The following is a 21,384-nucleotide window of genomic DNA, read 5'->3' as shown; positions in this document are numbered from 1 at the left end:
TGGGAAAAACCCATAAAAACAGCAAACGGCCACATAATGCAAAACAATATAAAATTAAAACGGAATAGTAGAGAAAATCCGGTCAGAATGACAAAATAATGAATGAACAGAGAGAATGACAGAGAATATCTTATCATTCTTAACGCGTCCTACGAAATTCTTATAGACAGCACTAGTCCGTGAATTTGTGAACAAGATCGGAGATCTAAAGATGCAATCTCTACCATGCATCAATGGCGGCCCACTGGATCTCAATAGAGATTCTTTAATAATAATAATAATAATAATAATAATAATAATATATAATAATATTATTATTAAATATATAATAATATATTTATATATATAAATATATATATACATATATTTATATATAATAATATATTTTTATATATATATATAAATATATATATTATATATATATTTATGTATTTGTATATTTTTATATAATATATATATGTATAATATATACATTTATATATATACATATATATATATATATATATCAGTACTTTTCTCAAGTACGTTATTTAATGTTTTATTCGTAGCGATAATTTGCAATTGTAATACGATCTATTACCATACTTTAAAAAAAATTGTCATTCCAAGTATTGATAGCGTATTTAAATGGTTTCTAGAGACGTTTATGATGATAGACTTCGGCAATAAAGTTGAATCACCGCTTCCAGGTCATATAACCGAAATCAAGCAACGTTGAGCACGGTTGATAATATACTGCCACCTAAATTTAATATACTATAAACTTGAACATTTGAAAGAAATGAATTGAATAATTCGCATTTTTAAACAAGTTATGAACTTTCAACAGAACATTAGAACGAGAAAGAAGGAAATATTAATGGACTATAATTCTTAGTTCTTGAAGAAAAAATCCCAGAACTTCGATAAATTGTATAGATGACTAATTATATTATTCGTATACTTTTTACAGTTAAAATATTTAAAATTGATGCAACAAATTTGAAAATTTTCCTTAAATTTCATTTATTTTTTATATGTGACTTATTCGAAGATGATAACTTGTACAGTGGTTGTTTTCAACGATTTAATTCAAAAAGTTTTATTTAATTTTTGAAGAGTTTTTTTGGTAGAGAATCTGTTTATTACTTCGACAGTGTAGACTAAAGGTCTGTCCAGACTATTAAATTGCCCATGGTCATGATGTGATGTCATCATGACCATATTTAGGTATGTCACCAGTGTTTGTCAAACACAATTTGATAGTCCGACAGGGCTTATTTAGGGATGACATCTTAAGCAGACTATGATCGGCTTGTGTTTAAATCTTACTAATTGAGGGTTCCAGACGCTGCAACAGGTTTTCTCGGATAATGATTCTAAACGACAATGCCAGTGTAATAAGCAGCTGGCTCGCGTGCACTTTCAAGAACCCCGAACATTCTTCGAGAAAAATGCTAGGGGGTATTTACCCCTGTGTTATGTTGACCCTAACCAATATCCTTACTACAAAATACCTCGCTGGAAGTAAATCTTTCTTCTAACATAATTGGTTATTCCTTGCTGTGTCATACACCGAAGAAACCTAACCAATGCAAAATAATAAGCTTTAATAATAAACTGTCAACGCAAACTCTCTGAAAAAAAATATTTTGGTTTTGTTTGTTAAGGTATGAACGAAAGACTTTTTCGAAAGGCAGATGGTAACCCACATGAAAAACAGTCACAATTGCATCGAAGACCGACATTAATTAGATTCAACTGCGGTGTTTTGTGCTAGAATTAATATAAAAGGATTTTAGCGAAGCCCTTATTGATACTGGCAATGTATTTCATTAAGACACATTGATTTATGGTATTCCATACCTTTGACATAATTAACTCATACATTTTAATAATTCGCTCCTTTGTCATTTGGCTGAATAATGCATTACATATCAGTATTTATAGATCTATGAATCGCACAGTTACATTCATTCATGTAAATATCAATATAATAAATCTTTTTAATTCTTTTATTATTTAAATTGAAAAGAAATGACAAAAAATATATTTTGGTTTTGTTTTTTAAGGTACGAACGAAAAGACTTTTTTTCGGAAGGCAGATAGAAACCCATATCAAAAAGACAGAAACACTTGCTGCGACGAAAGTCATTCATTAGTGTCAGTTACATTTGGTGCTAGGGTGCATCCACACCGAATCCGAATTTTCCACTAATCCCCGCCCTTTGCATATTGTAGGCTATTTTGCTAAGTTTGATTGGCACTCCGAAATGGTCCATAGAGACACCGGCGTTCAACACATCGGAAACGCGGTACGAATTTCGGTTTGGATCCTAAATATAATGAGTAGTTCACAATTATCAACATTTTCAAAAGAGAAAACCCACAATTCGTCTGAAAAAAATAAAATCGATTAAATGAGCCTTCGAAACCACTAAATTGTCATATTTTTCGTGGGCTTCACCCCTTAGAACATTTTCGAGAGATTTTGAGCAACGCCCAACCACGCCCATTTTTTTTTCGTAGGGGACACCGGCCCACCTGTCGGGGACGTCGGAACCATCGGGCAAATCGTACCGCCACCCCTGAGACAAATTTGTACACTTTTACATATGAATAAAAATGTTGATTCAAAATAACATGCAATATTTAAAATCAATTAAATACAACCATGGATATAATATACATTTTGATGTAACCAAATACCGTACTTTGTTTGAATTCACCAAAAGAAAAAAATGGAGAATGGTTTTGCAAATCAACATTTTTATGTAAACTTTTAAGGGGAGGAGGGGGTACCGAAAACGAGTACTTGCGAAAATGTCGATAATTGTAAACGACCCCTAAGTGCTAAATAATTTTAATCAACGACCAGCAGTGTATGAATTAAATTTTGTCTTGCCGTAATAAATAGGTCTATAACTACTTTATATGATCACGTGTACTTTAAATAATAATTAATATCAACCCCTGTATAGAATATGTGTGGCATTTGAATTGATATTACAGTTTGAATGATCACTCTACGTCACCAATTGAACATTGGAAGACCAACAGTATTGTGATTGGTGGACGGAAGTCGAAGCAATATCTCGTCTTATTGCCGCGGTCGATGCTATTAATTAACTCTTGGACGCAGATATTATCAGGAAAATACTGCTATATTCATAGCCACTAAGCGTACCCACTTCTTAACAATAATTGAAAAACAAAACAAACACAACCGCGTCATGTACCGTATACACTCTCAATATGCACCAATAATTATGATCCTAATGTTATGTGTTACGATAATAACAATGAGTGACGTAACAATAATAATAATAATAATAATAATAATAATAATAATAATAATAATAATAATAATAATTTAAGACACTTTACCACTGGACGTGATTGTAGCGTTGCATAGCAAGCAATTCCATTGCGGCTCGGTTGCGCTTCATTTTGTCTTACTCATGGGTAAATTTTCTTTTAAATTGTATATTAAACGTATTCAAAAATATCGCTCATTTGATTTCTACACACACACATTTGGGACTTTACGAAATTACCTGTGTAGGGCCTTGCTAAAATTCCGTGTATTTACCATAACAGGTAATTATAAAGTTCATTACCTTGAAGAAAAAAATAATATAGAATGAACGAATTAGCCGTATCCTCGCACAGATCATTACCTATAGCATTGCTTGTACATGAACCAAACACGACATGCATTCTTAATTTTTTTTTAATTATTATATGTGTCTAGCAATAAGTTGGCAATTTCGAAAAGGAGATGATAAGGATAATTGAGAATACGTGATGAATCAGAACCATCTCATCGAGAGGCTGATTTTGGGCGTACACTACCGTATTAAATGTATGTTAGTTCAAACCATTGTCAGAATCAGCAGATACACCGTAGTATTTGTACTATTTATCCTTCTTCAGCCAATTGTCCAGTCTATCACATTTTATTTGATAAAATAAAAACATGTGACATGCCTAGATATGATCTATGATGACATCACTTCACGACCAATCTCCTCAATTGTCTATCGGGCAAGTGTACAGAGAGCTTCTCAAAGTAAAACAAGGAAAAGCTGTTCCCCCAGGTGACTTACATTCTACCATCGTCCGTGAGCTTGCTATTGAAACTGCAGAGCCTCTTACCCCGATTTTTAATTCGTCTATTTCTGAATCAGTTGTCCCATCATCATAGAAGTTGGCTACAATTATACCCATACCAAAAGTAAAAGGTCTTTTTAGTATTGACCAAGTCAGACCAATTTCGCTGACACCAGTCTTTAGCAGATTTGGAACTCGGATATATCGCTATAACATCATTGACAGAAAACAGTATGGTAATGTTAAGGGAGTCAGCACTAATCATTACCTTGTAGGTTTTTTACATTTTATTCCTTATGGATTAGAGAAACCGGACCATAAAGGCTTGTTTATATTTCATCGATAACGATAAAAAAAAAGCTAAAAAGCGATTGTTCATATAGAAAGCAAAATAGATAATATAAGTTTCTACACTAGGACAATTCGATAACGATTTATCGTGTATACGATAACAAAATATTTTAACAAATCAATTCAGATGAAGTCATAATCATGAAAAAACGATAAGATCGTTGCTACTACTACGATGTTAATGTTTTCCATGATTATGACGTCATCTGATTTGATTTGTCAAAATATGTTGTTATCGCATAACTGATAAATCGTTATCGAATCGTTCTAGTGTAAAAACTTCTCTTATTTATATTATTTCCTATATGAACAATTGCTTTTCAGCTTTTTTATCGTTAACTTTATCGTTGAAGTATAAACAGGCCTTAAGGCGCGGATCCTTGCTATTGACTATAGTAAAGCGTTCGATCGAATCAACCATACCATACTTATTAATAAATTAATTAATCTTGGAGTTCGAAAATTTGTTATTCAGTGGTATTGTAATTTTTTTTTTATCAGAACGACAACAAAGGGTGTTGTATCATGGCATACAGTCTAATCGGAGCCCAATCATTTGTGGTGTTCCACAAGGCACAAATTCAGGACCATCACTTTTAAATGGTGAACGATTCTGCCCTCGACTGCCCAAGCAGATGGAAGTTTGTAGATGACCTTGATTTAGCTAACATATCGAGGGAAAATGAAATTGATAATTTACAAGGTCATCTAAACAGTTTGTTAGATTGGAGTAATTCTCAACAAATGCTCTTAAATCCAAGAAGTGCTTCACAATGAAAGTAGGCATATGCTTTAGTAGAACTCCCCCTGTTGTTGAGCCTCTTACCTGCAATGACCCTCTGATTCAATCCGTTTCTGAATTAAACTCTTAGGCATTACCCTTCACTCTAACTTGAAGTGTAATACCGTACCCATATCAAGAACGTTGTATGTAAAGCAAATCGTGCACTCTATATAATATTTTGCTTAAAAAATTTAGTGCTCCTGAAAACCAATTGGTTAAAATTGTTGTATCTTTTATTAGGCCTATTGTCAAATATGCGTGCCCTGTGTGGCATTCATCTTTGACCGTTTGTAATATTTCCGATATTGAGTCTGTCCAGAAAAGATGTGTCGAATTGTGTTAAGCCAGCGCCGCCCTAAAACGATTCAATCTGCATAGACTCAGTAATCGGAGATACAAGCTGGTCTGTAAGTTCGGAGTGACTGAATATCAACCACCTCGTCGTGACATAGCAACTCGTATAAATTTGAGAAATAGCAATGATATATCTAAATATGTGTGTAGAACCGAAAGATTTAAGAAAATTCATCTTTGCCGTTTATTGTTGACAACTGTTTATACTAAAGCTGCAATATTACATATTTTTACACTTAAGATTATTTATAACTTCACTCAATTGTCTTTTACATATTTTTATTGAATTAAATTGATATTTCCATCATCTATTTTTGTATTGATTCAATTTTATTTCAATTTTGTAAATTGTAATAGGCTTAGTAATTTTAATGTTTATTCTTAATGATCTATTTTTAGGAGTAAATTTTATCGTAATTTTGTTAATTTGACTTGAATTTATCATTACACAGGTGCGTGTTGTCTTTTGAAATTTTTGTAATCTTTATCTTTGAAATTTTTATATTTAATACCTTTTGCATTTATATATACTGTGTTGTGCTTTGTTTTGTGAATGTTGTTTGTTTTAGCTTATCTTCGTTAGATTGACGCAATTCAGTTCAATACTGCAATGTCAAATTTGTTGTTTTAATAACAAACCAGAATGAATGAATGAATGAATGGACACATCATGGCTATATAAGGGCATAGATCAGTTTATTATCAAATAAAATTTGATAATCTGGACAGGGAGCATTAAATTTACATATTTAAGTTATTTGACATTGATAAATGTATTCTATTTTGTTGACATTCTAAAAAGTGTTTTGAGAAAAATGCATAGGCCTAATAGTCAAACTTTTTACTAAACTGTGAGGCTTTCTACGCTACCGATCATCAACAGATTAGCTTGAGTAAAGTATAGCAAGAATATGAGCGAGTACCGTACATCAATCACAATCATAACCGAATTTAATGAAAGGAAGGATGGTTGAGACAAACAAGAAAATGAAAACTTAGTATGATGAAAGTTCAGTAGAAATTAAGAGGAGGAAAACTTATTTCATTCTTTGTTGAGGATAAACAATTTTAAAAAACTTATGTATCCAGAACATATATTTTCTAGTTGATTAGGTATATTAGAGCGCTTAAAGATGTACTATCAGTCATGAGGAATTCGATATTTGTATATTTAAGCAATTCATTAATTTTATATTTAAGCAAGTTATTACCTTCAAATAAAATAAAATGTGAATTATAAACAATTCCCTCGTCAATTTTTGGACAGTTAAATAATATCTTTCCTGTATTCTTTTGCATAAGCCTAGATTCTTAAATAATTTGATAATCAATTTAAGGACTTTTGTAGGAAAATGTTTGTAAATCGGTAAAAACTACTTTTTTTTTTTACTTGTGAGAAGCTAATAACTTGTTTGATCTTTCAAATGAGCTATTCAAAATTTGATTTTGTCTTTCTGACTGATAGTACATCTTTGATGTACCAGGCTTGTTTAGTATTTGGTAGAGACTTAACCAAGAGGGCTTCGGTCAAACTCACTCTGATAAACCAATGTGCCCCTTCCCTTCATAAACTTTAAAATAAAACCCAACATTGTACTGTATATGCTAGTTTGCTTCATCAAGTGATGATCGTATGCAACAAGATTCAACTCCTGACCTGCAAGATCTATTTCTCTGGACCACAGCAGAGCGTCTTGGCTCTCCTGAACCTCTGACTTTCATAACAACCCCCTCCCATTGAATGATCCTGATACGGGTCTGCGGTCTATTGCTGTCATGCATGATTCTGCACATTCATGACACCTTGTTAGTTACCGATGATTTTTCTATACCAGTATACTAACATGATAAAAAAAATACATATAATAAACAATTTGATGAAATGTATTGTAACCACTCGGATTCAAATCTAAATTTGCACCTATAATAGCTACGAATGGTTTACACCGTTGGGTTTCCCAATGTATCGGTGCGTTCATATTATATACAGTTTGCATAAAGATGTGTATATATACTCTTATATAGGCCTAATATATATATATATATATTTATATATATAATATATATATATTATATATACATACAGTACATATATATACATAAATATATATATATATATATATATATATATAATGTTTGTAGGTTCCACGTATGTCTTGATATTATAAAATGAGTACGAATGCACAATGTAGAGTCGTATACGTTGACATAATAGACATAAGATAATTTTTTATTTCGAATATTTCGAGCACGCCTGTACTCTTCCTCAGCGACATACATGCTGTAAAAAATATGGAGATCGGGAATCGGGAATATTTATATTAACCACTTCTTTTCTAATTAGATATAAATTATCTTATTAGCTAAGTTTAATGAATGGTTCACATTATTAAATTATCTAGCAATTGTCTCTAGGAATCGTTTTGAATATATTATCAATAAACTAATTTAAAAAGTAGAATTAGTTATCATTTCATTATTCTTATAATACTCATAGGAATCATCGTAATCATTATGCCAAGCCGTTCGCACATGTTGTATTAACGACACACATCATCGTAAATTCGTCATCATGCTCTATAGTATTAATTATTGTAGCATTGTAAGTGGATTCATTAAACGCATATATTTAGACACAACTAGAATTGAATTTAGAAACTTTGAATATATACAAGAACTAAACAACGTTACAGTCATATTAAAGGAGCGTGCACAAACTAGTCAAGATGCTGGCCAACCTACTTAAATGCTCGTTTGGTTGATTTTAATTGCGTCATGGTCAATATAAATGCGTTAGTACGATCATTTTCCATCCACGAATGCGTTAATTCCATTTTGTGAAACTTAATTCTTTTTGAGCCATTTTAATGCGCTACAGCATTAGATCTCCATGTATTTTATTGTGAAGACTTTGATTGTCCTGGTCAATTCGACAAGAAATCAGGCTTTATAACAACCACAATGTATTGACAACGACGTGATGTTGGTACAAACGTGTTTCTTTTGTACCGGAATTTATCCATTTTACTTTAAGAACTCTTTTCATTCTTAAACGAATCAAGATGATTAATAATAAGTTCACTCGCAACATTTGTTATTCACTTAGGCATAACGCATATTACGATCAAAGTAGTCGAGGGCTCATGATATACTACCTAATAGCCTGTCATCAAAATCCTTCCATTATATCATGCTCTTAGTAATATAATATCCGCGCCTGTTTGCAATATTCCGATTTACATCTTGAATGTTTCAAGTGGTCAGCAAATGAGCGTACGCGCGCGTTTAGAACGCACTATGAAAGACTTTGAGTACCCGCTGTTTCACAGCAAATCAAATAGACAGCGTTCAGGATGTTTACATTTTTAACAGGCATTAACATTTTTACAATACTACATAGACTTTCAGTTTACGGGAAGTCCACTGCCTTTAATTGTATTGAATTCTTAATTGATCTGTGCTTTTTGCAGATATATCATGATATATCACGTACGTATTCAACTCGCGTTTCATTAATGCCAAAATGATGACCGACCAATCTACCCAACAAAAACATGATAAAAGATCAATAAAATAAAGACATGAATTATTGCTTCCTCTGCGATGACTTCATTATGAAACTACTTTCGATACAATCTAACACATTCAATCTTCTTAAAAACAAAACAGGCGTTTGTAGATCCATGACATTCGGAGTAACACAGTACTTCTCACTAGATCTTAACAAATTTAAGAAATCCGTTTCATTTTAACCTTGTTTGTTACTTTACTTGGCTATATGATCATGATTTTGTTTCTGTCTTCATTACCATTTTTGTTAAAATCAGTGTTTTTATAATACAGTATTATTATTATTATTATTATTATTATTATTATAATTATTATTATTATTATTATTATTATTATTAACACAATGCAACACACGCGACGGATCGTTTTTAATGACAATTCAATAAGGAAACGATTATTTTTTGTTATCATTCAATGAGAGCAGTGGTCCATATTTCGGATCCTTATTCTGATGTGTCAACAGACTCTTCCGAAGAACTCAAATATTTTTGTAAGATTATATAGTCAATCGTTCGGTTGTGTCTATCACCTAATTCATCATCGTATTGAATTACTTCGCGCTAATATTATACAATACACGCAGGATAAAGATTGGAGCTATAAATAATCTTACTGACATTGACATTGGAAAAAATATAGATGGGCCACTTGAACTGCATTATATAAAATTATGTATAGAATTATGCTATTGTCACCTCGATCTGTGTACAGCAGTTCAAGTTAGAATTTGATTAAGTATTTTATAAAACTACATCCTCTCGATAAGAAAGTCAATAAACTCTTAGACTGCCACCGAAAATCAGCAGGCTGACGGCGTAGTGCAACAGATAGCGGAGATGAATGTGTCGGCCCAGACGGTCGTACGGCGGTCGGTCGACGCAGTTCGTTCCCGAATTAAGGAAATTATTTTCTTCTATCAGTCATATTGTCGGATCATTAATGTCAGCAGTGGTCCATTCTTTGGTTCCTATTAATTTAAATGTGTAAACAGGCACTTCCGAAGAACCAAGATGTTATATTCCGATTCTGTCTGAAGTGGTTTTGTAGCGTTTATCACCTAATTCACCGCCATATCGAATTTATTTCTAGTTAATATTATACAATACACCCAAGTCAAAGGCCGCAACTCTACATAATCGTACTAATAGTAGAAAGACTGTTACTGGAATGACAGACAATTGGGTATTTGTTGTATTTTTAAATAGTTACAATTGTATTATTTTTAAGAATTCGAACATAGAATATACAAACAATTTAACAAATACAATATTGATATAATTTTCAAAATACAGAGGGCCCATGAGAAGGCATGGTAGGCCTCTAAATCTAATAATAATGTCAAGTAAAATGGTTTATAGCTTAGATAAAAAAAAAATATATATTTTCTGTTAAAAACGCAATATTGAATAAGAGTTCAAAAGAAAACACTGCTATTAACGGTATTTACTCAGCAATAGCAATGTTTTAAAAGATTATGTGGACCAAAATCTAAATGTTAATTTATGAATTAGGCTTTAAAAAATAAAAGAATGACCATGCATCTGTGGCTGTGGTAGTGCGTATTGGCAAAGACAACAATAATTCCAATATTATTACTTTTTTCCAGATAAAGAACTTACCTTTATAAATTAAGTAACAGTTTTTATCGCACTCGCAAATTGTCACCTCGATCTGTGTACAGCAGCTCGGTTTAGAATTTGATAAGGTATTTTCATAAAATTACATCCAGTTCATAAAAGCTTCAGAACATTCGCTCCGCACTTGGTAGCATAGATGGAACCATAGGAACGCGTTTTTCAGCTAAGCGTGTGTCGTGCTCGGTGTCCAGAAGCCAACTGTCTTTAGTTTGCAAGAGACGTCGGTATACTGTTGCTCTCTCAGCTGCACAACGAGATTGCTTTCACATAGTCTTTCATTGACTTCTGCAAACATAATGCGAAACGAAATGATTGGGTTAGCAAATTCAATCTTCAGTTATCACCCTACCCTGAAAATGGTTCATTCCAAAAATCAATTTTGTCGTAAATCAATTCGTAGAAATACTAAAAGGTAACAATTGTTGCAATACATTTTCACACCCGATTACGAGTCTTATTCAACAATCATTAAAATCGGCAGGTTATTTTTCCTATAAATTTAACTTAAAAGGTTCGAGACAGCCCTGCCAATCACGTGAAAATTTACGACATTCAAACATTTTACTGCGAATTGTCATAGTCATCAATACACAACTAGAGTACGAACAAATAGACTGGAAAACCAAAATACACAATAATTAATACACCCAACAATTATAATAATATTCTAATTATCACAAAATGAACATGATTTAAAATATTTTTGTATTTTATTTTAAGTAGGCCTACATAGTTAATTTTTATACAACATTTACTGTAATTGTTTAAATACTGAGGCTGAAGAAGCGATCAAAAGCAACAACAACTAGACTTACTCTGTGACCTATGTAAGTTTGTAAAACAGAAGGTAGTGGTTTTTATCATTGCCATCATGAGAAGGGATGTTGGAATTAAAAAGAAAAAAAAATATCAATCATTTAAAAAGTATAAAGTAAAAAAATTCACGAAAAATAAACAAAAAACAAGTTATAATAAAGAGAATTATGAAGAAAAATTAACATGAAAAATACTGTACGTCAGTAATAACTAGGGTGGTGTTAAGAGTTTTAACCATTACGTTATTATAGTTTATATATATATATATATATATATATATATATATATATATGTATATGTATATGTATATATATAAATAAACTATAATAACGTTAAAGTTATTGTTTTATTCATAAATTATATAGAAAATATAGAGAAAGATAGAGTGAGAGAGAAACTTGGAACGTCATAGTAAGGGGCACCGCCTATTCAACGTATTCACTGAATACTTTGAAATAAGGGTCGTCTATAAATAAATGTTATATCAGTTTTTATCTTCATCTTTATTCCATACATACATACATAAATGTGTAAATACATTTGTACGTGGCATTTACAACTCGCCAAAAAGAAAAATCACATAATGAGAATACAGTAAAATAAGGACTAGCACGCACTACCATACGATAGTCACCCACGTGATATGGAGAAAGCAACGTGACAAAGCGCGCGCAATAACGATCCGCTTAGTCTGCTACCATTAATCAGCAGACGGCGTATAATCAAACACTCACTGAATGCGAAGATAGATTCGTTTTGCAATGGGTCTTACGACGCAATGTTAGCCCGGATTAAAACAATGTTTTGCATTTTTGCATTGCAAAATTCATGTTCTTCCCCTTAACAATATCTGGATACAGCAACCCCTCGGCACATAAACCTATCATGCAAATACGACTTGAAGTCGGAGACTTAATAATACATTAAATAAATTTTGACAACAACAGATGGCAGTAATCCGTAAAGAGGGTGTTGATGATGTTTCAGTTTTTCTAGACACGCTAATATTGTACTAGAAACTATCTTTCTTTTTAAAGATGTGTCCACACTATAAATTTGTATGTGACATAACAAATCATCATGCCCATATATGGGCACATAACACACACATTTGGCACATAAAATTAAAAATATGAACGAAAGCTTTACTGGAAATCGCCTCAAAACAAGGCTAAGAGCCACTATAATGGGCTAGAAGTGAAGCACTCACTGGAGTATAAGAAAATAATTCAACATTCCTCTTAAGATAAAGGGAGGTAATAATCTTGAGGAAAACAATTAGCAATGTTGGATTTGTGAGTCTCGATGGTTACCGGGTTTCCTGCGCACACTCCTAAAAAGGGAGAATCAAGTTAGTCAGGCTGAATGAACACTTGCAAACAAATTTAAAAAAAAGGACAATATGACTAAGGTTGATGACGGTCCTTTGATGAGAAAATGGATGAAGAGAACAGTCCAGGTTTTTAACAACCAGATTACGGAGGCGTTTCTAAACTTTATCAAGTACAACCAAGTGAGAGAGGGGAGCTCAAGCCCAAATAATAATATGACAGCAATATTCAATAAAAGGGGACGCATTGTGTGGACTTGGATTCGTTTTAATGGTAGTAGCATCGGGAGGTAAATACTTCAGAGCTCGGTACTACAGACATCCAACTATCGTCAGATATGTATCACATTGATGTGTTGCAATGTGTAAACGTGAAGGTGATCAATAATTTGGAAATGATAAGGCGTGATTGACAGTCAAACATTTAAATGAGAATGGATGTTTTTTGAGGATTTTGGTAATTGTAGACGCCAAGCGGATTGCTTTGGAAATGTTAAACAATGCTTAGAAACAACTATTTCTTGCATAATATGAATTCAAAGCTGTGCCTTTTTGTGTTTTTATAGGCCTAGTATTTAGGTTCGATTAATTATCAAATATTTTGTTATATATCTATGTCTTGGGTTCGAGATTTTTTTGCAAGCATTTGAGAACGTAGGCTACTGAGCATTCAGTACTATAACACGTCATGTAGGGCAAACATCGCATTGTATTATTTGATATTTGGGTATTTATCCTATCCTTTAGGTCATTGTGTCCACATGCTTCAGTGTTGCTGCCTAATTGGTGCGGTAGCACGCAACCTCACCAAGTGCCCATTTTTACTTCCGTGCGGAAAGACACAAAGTAAATAAAGTGCCTTACCCAAGGCGCAAGGCGTTCCTGCTATGCTAAACCGCTTCTTAAACAAGATCTAATATTGTTTAATATTTATTGAAAACATTACTATGATAATTTTCTTTTGTCTTTAAAGCAGGAATAAACTTTGGTGAAAAATTACTGACTTTTCATGAACTGTCAGTTCATATTCTCAAGTGATGTTTCTTTTGCAAACGGCGAATTTATTTCAACACGTTTATTGAAAACGTTGAAACCATAATATTTCATGTGAGCAAAATGTTACCATTGATAATTCATTGATCTTATATCATATATCCTGTAAATCAAGCTAGAATTTATAGATATATACACGTGAGTCTTATAATTAGACGATTGATTGATAGATTGATTGATTAGTTGATTGACAATACAGTACAACTGCGTTTGATGGAGTAACGCTAATTTTCTTTCAAAACTAGATGGGACGCTTGGAGCATCCTGGATATTTCCTATAGGGAACGTATCACCAATGAGGCTGCTCGTAAGAGTCCCTGAAGCGATTACAAGGTATGAATCTTCTCCCTAATACATGTCAAAAATACGTGACGTGATATAGTCACGTCTGTCGAGCATCCGGCTTAGAAAACACCGTTACAGTTTATGATTTTATTTTATAGGCTTGCGTACTGTATTTGAGCTGTCTCTTATACACATCTAGATGTGTATAAGAGACGGGTACATACACAGGTAGGCCTATCATCAAGTCACCAAGTTCTTTTTGGGAGCCCAAGGTCTGTATGACCAAACACGGATTTTAACGGTGGAGATGGGGTTTGAGGCGGGAAATTATTAAAGTTGAATATTTTTTCTCACCTGGAAGTTGAGCAGCAGCTTGGAGGAAAAAGGCAATAGTACCTGAAGCAATGTGCTCATGGGTGCTGATTAATACTCAGAGCGTAATAAGAGAGCTTAGATTTAACTCCCGGGCATTTTCTCTCATATCTTTAAAATGGATCTAAGAATATTTTATTCCCAAACGCACAGATATGCACAAGTCTAGTATAAATATTATTTTACTACTGTGGGGTTTATGCAATTATCTGTTAATATTAAAGCTTCAACAGAAGTGTTAAAAATTTACCATAAGATAAGCGATGAAAGATGAATAAAGTATAAGCCATTTTATTTAATAATATTTATTTCGTGTTTTACCTGGATTAACAAATTAGTTGAAACATTGAAAACTGTTATCCTTATGATGTACACAGGATACGGTACACGAAACATATATTAAACTGATTTTAATAATAATAATAATAATAATAATAATAATAATAATAATAATAATAATGATAATGATAATAATGATAATGATAATAATAATAATAATAATAATAATAATAATAATAATAATAATTCATAATAATATTTATAATATCACTGGTAGCAATTTATAGATTAACTTCAATTATGCATTACACAAACTTTCGCCTGCAGCCTATGCTGGCTTCATCAGGTGCAATGAAGTGTTGTTTAACGAGAGCATATAGGCCTACTGAGAACCACAAAGGAATAAATATGAATGCTTAGGCTACGTGTGGTGTGTGAGAGAGTCCAGCGAGAACGATTTCACGTTAGACACGTTACAGCTATGGGGAAAGTGAAATTGCACACGAATTTATCACCAACATTTCTCGTGTCTGGTTGTTAATGGCATTTGATGTGCATGCAAAATATTTCGGGTCCAAGCATTCTTTGTCAGATGTTTTTAACTGATAACCCTTTAATAATATATAATAATATTGAATATTTTGGGTCCAATCGCAATATTTAAATAAACACATTGAAATATAGAATTTGGGTGTGAAAGCATTTGATACTGCAGAAAGTTCGGTAGTACAAAGGGGAAGAGGGAGATCACGCCCATTTACAAACTATTTTGTTTGAACATGCAAGTAACTTGAAATGTATCATCATAGTTACGGTACGCCTTACACCAACTCCCAGGTTACGCTTAAATGGGAAGGTGAAAGATTAACTTTTACATTATCTTAGCTGATGAAAATAATATTTAAGAAACTAATGTGTTACCTACAAAATAATATTATTTCCTTTATCGTGATAAAGCTAACAGGAAGATTTGTGAGATTGTTCCCCGATTAGATTTAGAAAAACGCATTATCAGCAGTGGGTTGTTTCGAACCTAAAGACCCCACACTTCGCCCAGATCACGATTCCGTTGATCTACACCAACTGAGCTCTTATGAGGCCAGGCTTGCGTACTGTATTTGAGACACTCATGTTAATGAAATAACAACATCCAATTCATCGGGTCGCTAAGGTAAAAGGAATCGATAAGAAAATGTATTTGCAATATTAAATACAGAGAAAATAAACTAAGAAATCTAAAACTAAACACAAGTCAACTCGTTTTATCCGCATGTTAACACAGTTCTACTTTGCAAGCGACAAGTAATTTACTCTTAGATATGAACAAAATGTTTTTAATTTGAGCCAAATTTCTTTTGATTTTTCAACTTACTACAGATTATGGAGCACTCCGGGCAAGCGGGCGTAACCCGAAAGCAGTACTATTACATAAGTGATACATTTTATCGCATTATAACGTTAATCGATGCCTGGAATCTCTATAAGCTTATTTGCATTTGTTTCAAAGTGATATGTATTTTACGACATATACATGTTTATTCAGTGTGTTTATGCTTTTTCTAGTATTTTCCAACACATACATAATGTTAAAGGACAGCTGTTACAACATGGAGTATAAAAAGTGTCTAACGGAACGAATGATAATGCACTGTTTAACGGTTAATAATCAACAATAATATGATAACATTACAGCAGGTGATTAAAATCAGGGGTGGTCTAGGGGACGAAGCCCCCGAATATTTTGACAAGTTAGGGGTTTCAAAGGCTATTTAATCGATTTTAGAGTCTACTGATATGTAGGAAACATATAATTTTTTGCACCGACGAATTGTGCTTTTTCTCCTCGACGGACTGGGGGGGGGGATCGAAAGTGGTCCTGGGGGCAAAGCCGAAAACTTTGACAATTTATGGTTTTCAAAGGCTCTGCCCCCCCCCCCGCTGGCGCTACCCCTGTTTTTTATCTAAACCTTTCCTGATTCCATACATAATAATACAATAAGTATTTGTACTTAGCATGGAGGGCGCCAGGAATTGCCAGACGGGGAGTCCGATGTCCAAGACTGAGCCGATGTCCCCGTTGAGAGTGTAAATGGGCGTGTTGGACGTCGTTCATAATCTCTCGGAAATGGTCCAGATCACCGAATACCGATACCGAACAAATACGTCCCGTAGTCTTTTATGTTCGAGGGTAATCTCAAGAAAGAATTCCAATTTCCGTGACTTTGACATTGTTCTTTACCAATTTTATCCCAAAACTAGGCCCTATCTCTTTTTTAAATTATTATTTACCATTCCACTAAATTTGATAATGATTCGTTCCTTAGTTTTTGTGTAATTTTGCTAACAGACAGACAGAAAGAGTTGAACGCATAACGTCCTCAGTGGAGGTAATGAAATAAAAAAGATATCCGTCCTTGATTCCAAATACATAGGATTAAATTCTAGCATATTGCTCCATTTGAGAAGAACAAAATCCCATGCTGTTGTACTGGTATACCTACCAGCATGTAAAAATAATATTCACCAGCCGCCTTAATGTTGCTCCAATTGTAGACACAATATTGTGATATTAATCTAACCATTATAAATCCAATTATTATTTTATAATATTCACGTCTGGTAAACAAGAGTACTCTGTATAAATCTAGATGTATCTGAAAATAGTTAAAGCTTAAAAAAGCAGTAGCCGACTAATAAGTAAGTATTATTACTATTACGAACATTATTGTCAATAACAAAATTAATAATGTACGAAGAAATTGTACACCTGTAGGCCTAAAGAAATAGAAACATACTAACATATCCGTTAAGGTACAACGCAGCCCGACGCGTTTGGTTGTCGAGTCGGATCTGTTTGAGTTAAACGCAACGCGATGGTTTGCGTCAGGGGCAGTCGCGTGGTAGAATATTCAACATGTTTAATATTTCTCACGACGGTTTCAAACTGTCTCCAACAATAAATCACTATCTGAGTTGGCCTTAACTCCTTTAAAGGAGAATAGAGAATTCTAGACCAATTTTGTTTTAGTCCTCTTGCACAATTTAGATACGAGCAACTACATGTTCTAATATTTATGGATTTCAAATTTTACCCTTATATTTTGATGATTTACTCTCCTCATAATGTACGGAGTATTTACATCAAAATATTGCAAGTTATTCGTTATATTAATTTCATTAACACAGCTGCACCATTTCCAAAGTTTATCACATCATTAATAATATGGGGCTTTTTGATTCATATTGAATTATAGAGAATCTGTAAAATATAGTCATCTCGCTTTAACATGAATAATGATCCAGTAACAGGTGGCAATGGTTAAATCAAAAACGGAAATGGGGAATTCTTGGAACAGAGAACAATAAGAAATAATTACTATGAGGGATAATTGTATAGGCCCTATATCGTTTAAATAAATCACAATCTAAATAAAATAATAGGTTATTCAACTTAATTCAATCGTACTGTGTGCAAAGTGGTACCTTCTCTTTTTGTACGGTATTTTATATACTTTTTATGCATAAACATTTTCTTAGTCATTGTTTAGTTGCCTGCTCCTGCTGAAGTTTCAAGCAGCAACATCTATAGCATGTCAGCCCAATGAGCAGGAAAAAGAACTGCGCTTTATAACCTCAAGGAATAGGGCATTATAAATGCCTATATCAGTATCAGTATGCATAAATTAGCTTATGCTCTTATTAATGTAATGTTGTATTGTATTTAGTATGTGCATTTGTGAATGCGAATAAAGTACACCGTTCTGAACTACTCAGCAAGCGCGTCAAGATGTAGGCCTATAGGCTAGCTTACTATACTACTGTACGCGCGGCGTGAGAATCAATAGCAAGAGCTAAAGATTGGGAAGCATGTAGAGGCATACTTGAACCTTCTTTCTGCCTGTCCTTTCAAGATACCCCACTTGAGATTATAAGTGTGATTCTTCCGATCTTAAAGACTCTGATGAAATAAAACTAAAAAGGAACACACGCATGTACTTTAAACGGGTTGTGCAAAGTCAACATTTGTGTCCCTAGCGGCGAATACACAGACAAAAAAAAATGAAGAGACAAGAAAAACCATCATCGGATGGAAATTGTCATTTATTGTAATGACGAAAATAAAACATGTTTAGTTAAAGCACTGGCCATGATAATACAATAAAACAAATAAATATGTTTTGATTGTTAACCCATTTTTCAACACTTATTTTTCACTACCGAGCTCGAGAAGTTGTGAAAACCTTACCAATAGGGTCTTAGTCGTAAATGCACATCTTAGTAGAATTTTAACTATGCACCCTTAAAAATTGAAATGAACTTAAAACGGATCAAATAGGTTTTTAAAATTCTAATTGCTGAAAAATCAAATCAAGACATTTATTGCTGATAATATGGGCTTATAATACCAGCCATGAAATTCATTCCATAGAATTAATTTGATGAAAATATATGTTTATACAGTACATGCAAATTTTTAATTGGAAGTTTTAACGCCTCTCTGATTTAAATATTTCAAGTAACTATTTTTTTTATCCCTTGAAACCTAACTAGGTTTCTTGAGGTTTCTTTTTCGTCACTTTCTACTTTGTTACTGTACTTTCTTATGTCATTTTTAATTTGATGAATAACAGATTTTTGTATTGTATCTTTTTTGTTAAGTAGGTTCTTAGCAATTAATATAATATTTTGCTTCAATTTTTTGCTTTAATAACTCACAATGTGTTCGGTTTGCAGAAGTTTGATTTTGTAGTCGTTTACGATTCTACCTGGCGTTCTCAAATAGATTAGGTTTTCGTTTAGAGGGTCTGTAATTACAGACGTAAATCCTTATTAGATCGTATATCTCTTGAAATTTACAGTTAAAAGAGAAAGGAGAAATACATCTTTCCTAGAACCTCCATCATAATCGAAATTTTGATTGAATAAAAACATTGGTTTAAATATCAATTCACAGAAACGTGCTTTTAAGACGAAATTCAAGTCCCCAACTTGGAAATGTATGACGAACAATCTGGCGAACATTAGAAACAGATCAGCGATACAAAATCCTTGATTGGGTTTCATATGAAATGGATCACTTTATGAAAGAAAAGAAACAAGTTTCGAGTAGTAAAACAAATACATTCTCATATAATAAATAACCTATGGTATTTTTTCTAAATTGAAACCAGAGAAATCTAGGCTCCTGTGATGTGGATCAACAAAATTCGATACAAGGTGTTTGAATGTATCTTTATCTTTTAAAAGAGAAACAACGAAACAAATCTATTTTAGGAGAGGTTTGGCGCCGCTGTTGCTGTTGCTTCTCAACCTGTCGTCAAGGTTTAATCCTCCCCTGTGAATTTTAGCCAGGGCATTTACTCAGTCTTCTCTCTTCATCCAGGAGTAGATACTTATCTAGTAGGTTCAAACAGCCGCAACATTATAGAATGGGCCTTTGTTAAGTCCCGCCTCTTGAATATTCTTGCTAAGGTCCAACTAGTATTCAAACATACGCTATGTGCGTTTGTGGAACATCATGCGTGCTTGTTAGACACGCGCGTATTCACGGTCCTGATTGGTCAGAAGTTAAGTTTGATTGACATTTTGGAGAGTTCATTCTTCCCCAAGAGTTGGTAATGGAGAGCTTAAGGACAGATGAGCATTGGCCTCTTTTGGGCAATCCTACCAGGTACTGCTGTGTCGTTTTGTATTTTGCATTTAATGTTCGTATTTATAAATTTGAATAGTGGAAATAAAAGATATAATATGAGTTTGATATCTATGTGTTTGAGTCTAACATTATTACATAGGGCACCTGCGTGTGCTTAGTAAATGAGGATTAATGAGTCGAAGTATTTTATCTGGTTCAAAATTAAAATAATTAATATTTTTTTAAGCAAAATAATATTATTCATGTAGGCTTAATGCTAATTATTCTATGGCTTCTACTAGCTGTTGTTCATTATGTTTTAATTAGAGCATCCGAGTTTCGCTGATTTCAAATAACATATCTGATTTCAAGTTGTCTCACTTTCATTTCCTTTTACGACGCACTGTCTCTGTCCATGTACTCTTTTTAATAAGCTTTTAAGATGTAATTTATTGCACAAATCAAAATTATTGTGAAGCGAACGCGTTCCCTATCGCCTCTGCGTTTTCTATTTGAAACGCGTATAGCCAATTTAATGATAAGTCTAGCAGTGCCTCTATAGAGTGCATTTGCGTCAGGAGAAACATGTATAGGTGTAATTTTGCCCTACCTGACTTGGAAATGTACTGAAAACTCAGTACATTTGAAAACAATTGCTAAAAAAAAATCGCAAGTTGTTCTCGGGTGGAACCCACGATCTATAAATCACTAGCCTGGCATCATACCTCTAGACCACCGAGATTGTTATTGTCGTGATGGATTCACGACAATAACTATTACATATAATATATATATATATACATATATATACATATATATATATATATAT

General features: G+C 33.1%; 1 long non-coding RNA gene across 1 annotated transcript in view; it reads right to left on the bottom strand.

Annotated features, from left to right (window-relative positions):
* LOC117109284 overlaps positions 1-21,384 on the bottom strand; it is a 54,771-nt gene that overhangs the window by 11,646 nt on the left and 21,741 nt on the right. The window contains exon 2 of the long non-coding RNA XR_004445493.1: positions 10,771-11,073. This is a non-coding gene — a long non-coding RNA (uncharacterized LOC117109284). The remainder of the gene's footprint in view (positions 1-10,770; positions 11,074-21,384) is intronic.

The sequence above is a fragment of the Anneissia japonica genome, unplaced genomic scaffold (genome assembly GCF_011630105.1).
Source record: "Anneissia japonica isolate Jap-2015-1 unplaced genomic scaffold, ASM1163010v1 scaffold288033_len957474_cov176, whole genome shotgun sequence".
NCBI lineage: Eukaryota > Metazoa > Echinodermata > Crinoidea > Comatulida > Comatulidae > Anneissia > Anneissia japonica.
Note: the sequence above shows the minus strand (reverse complement) of the source record. Positions and strands in the feature narration are given on the sequence as shown.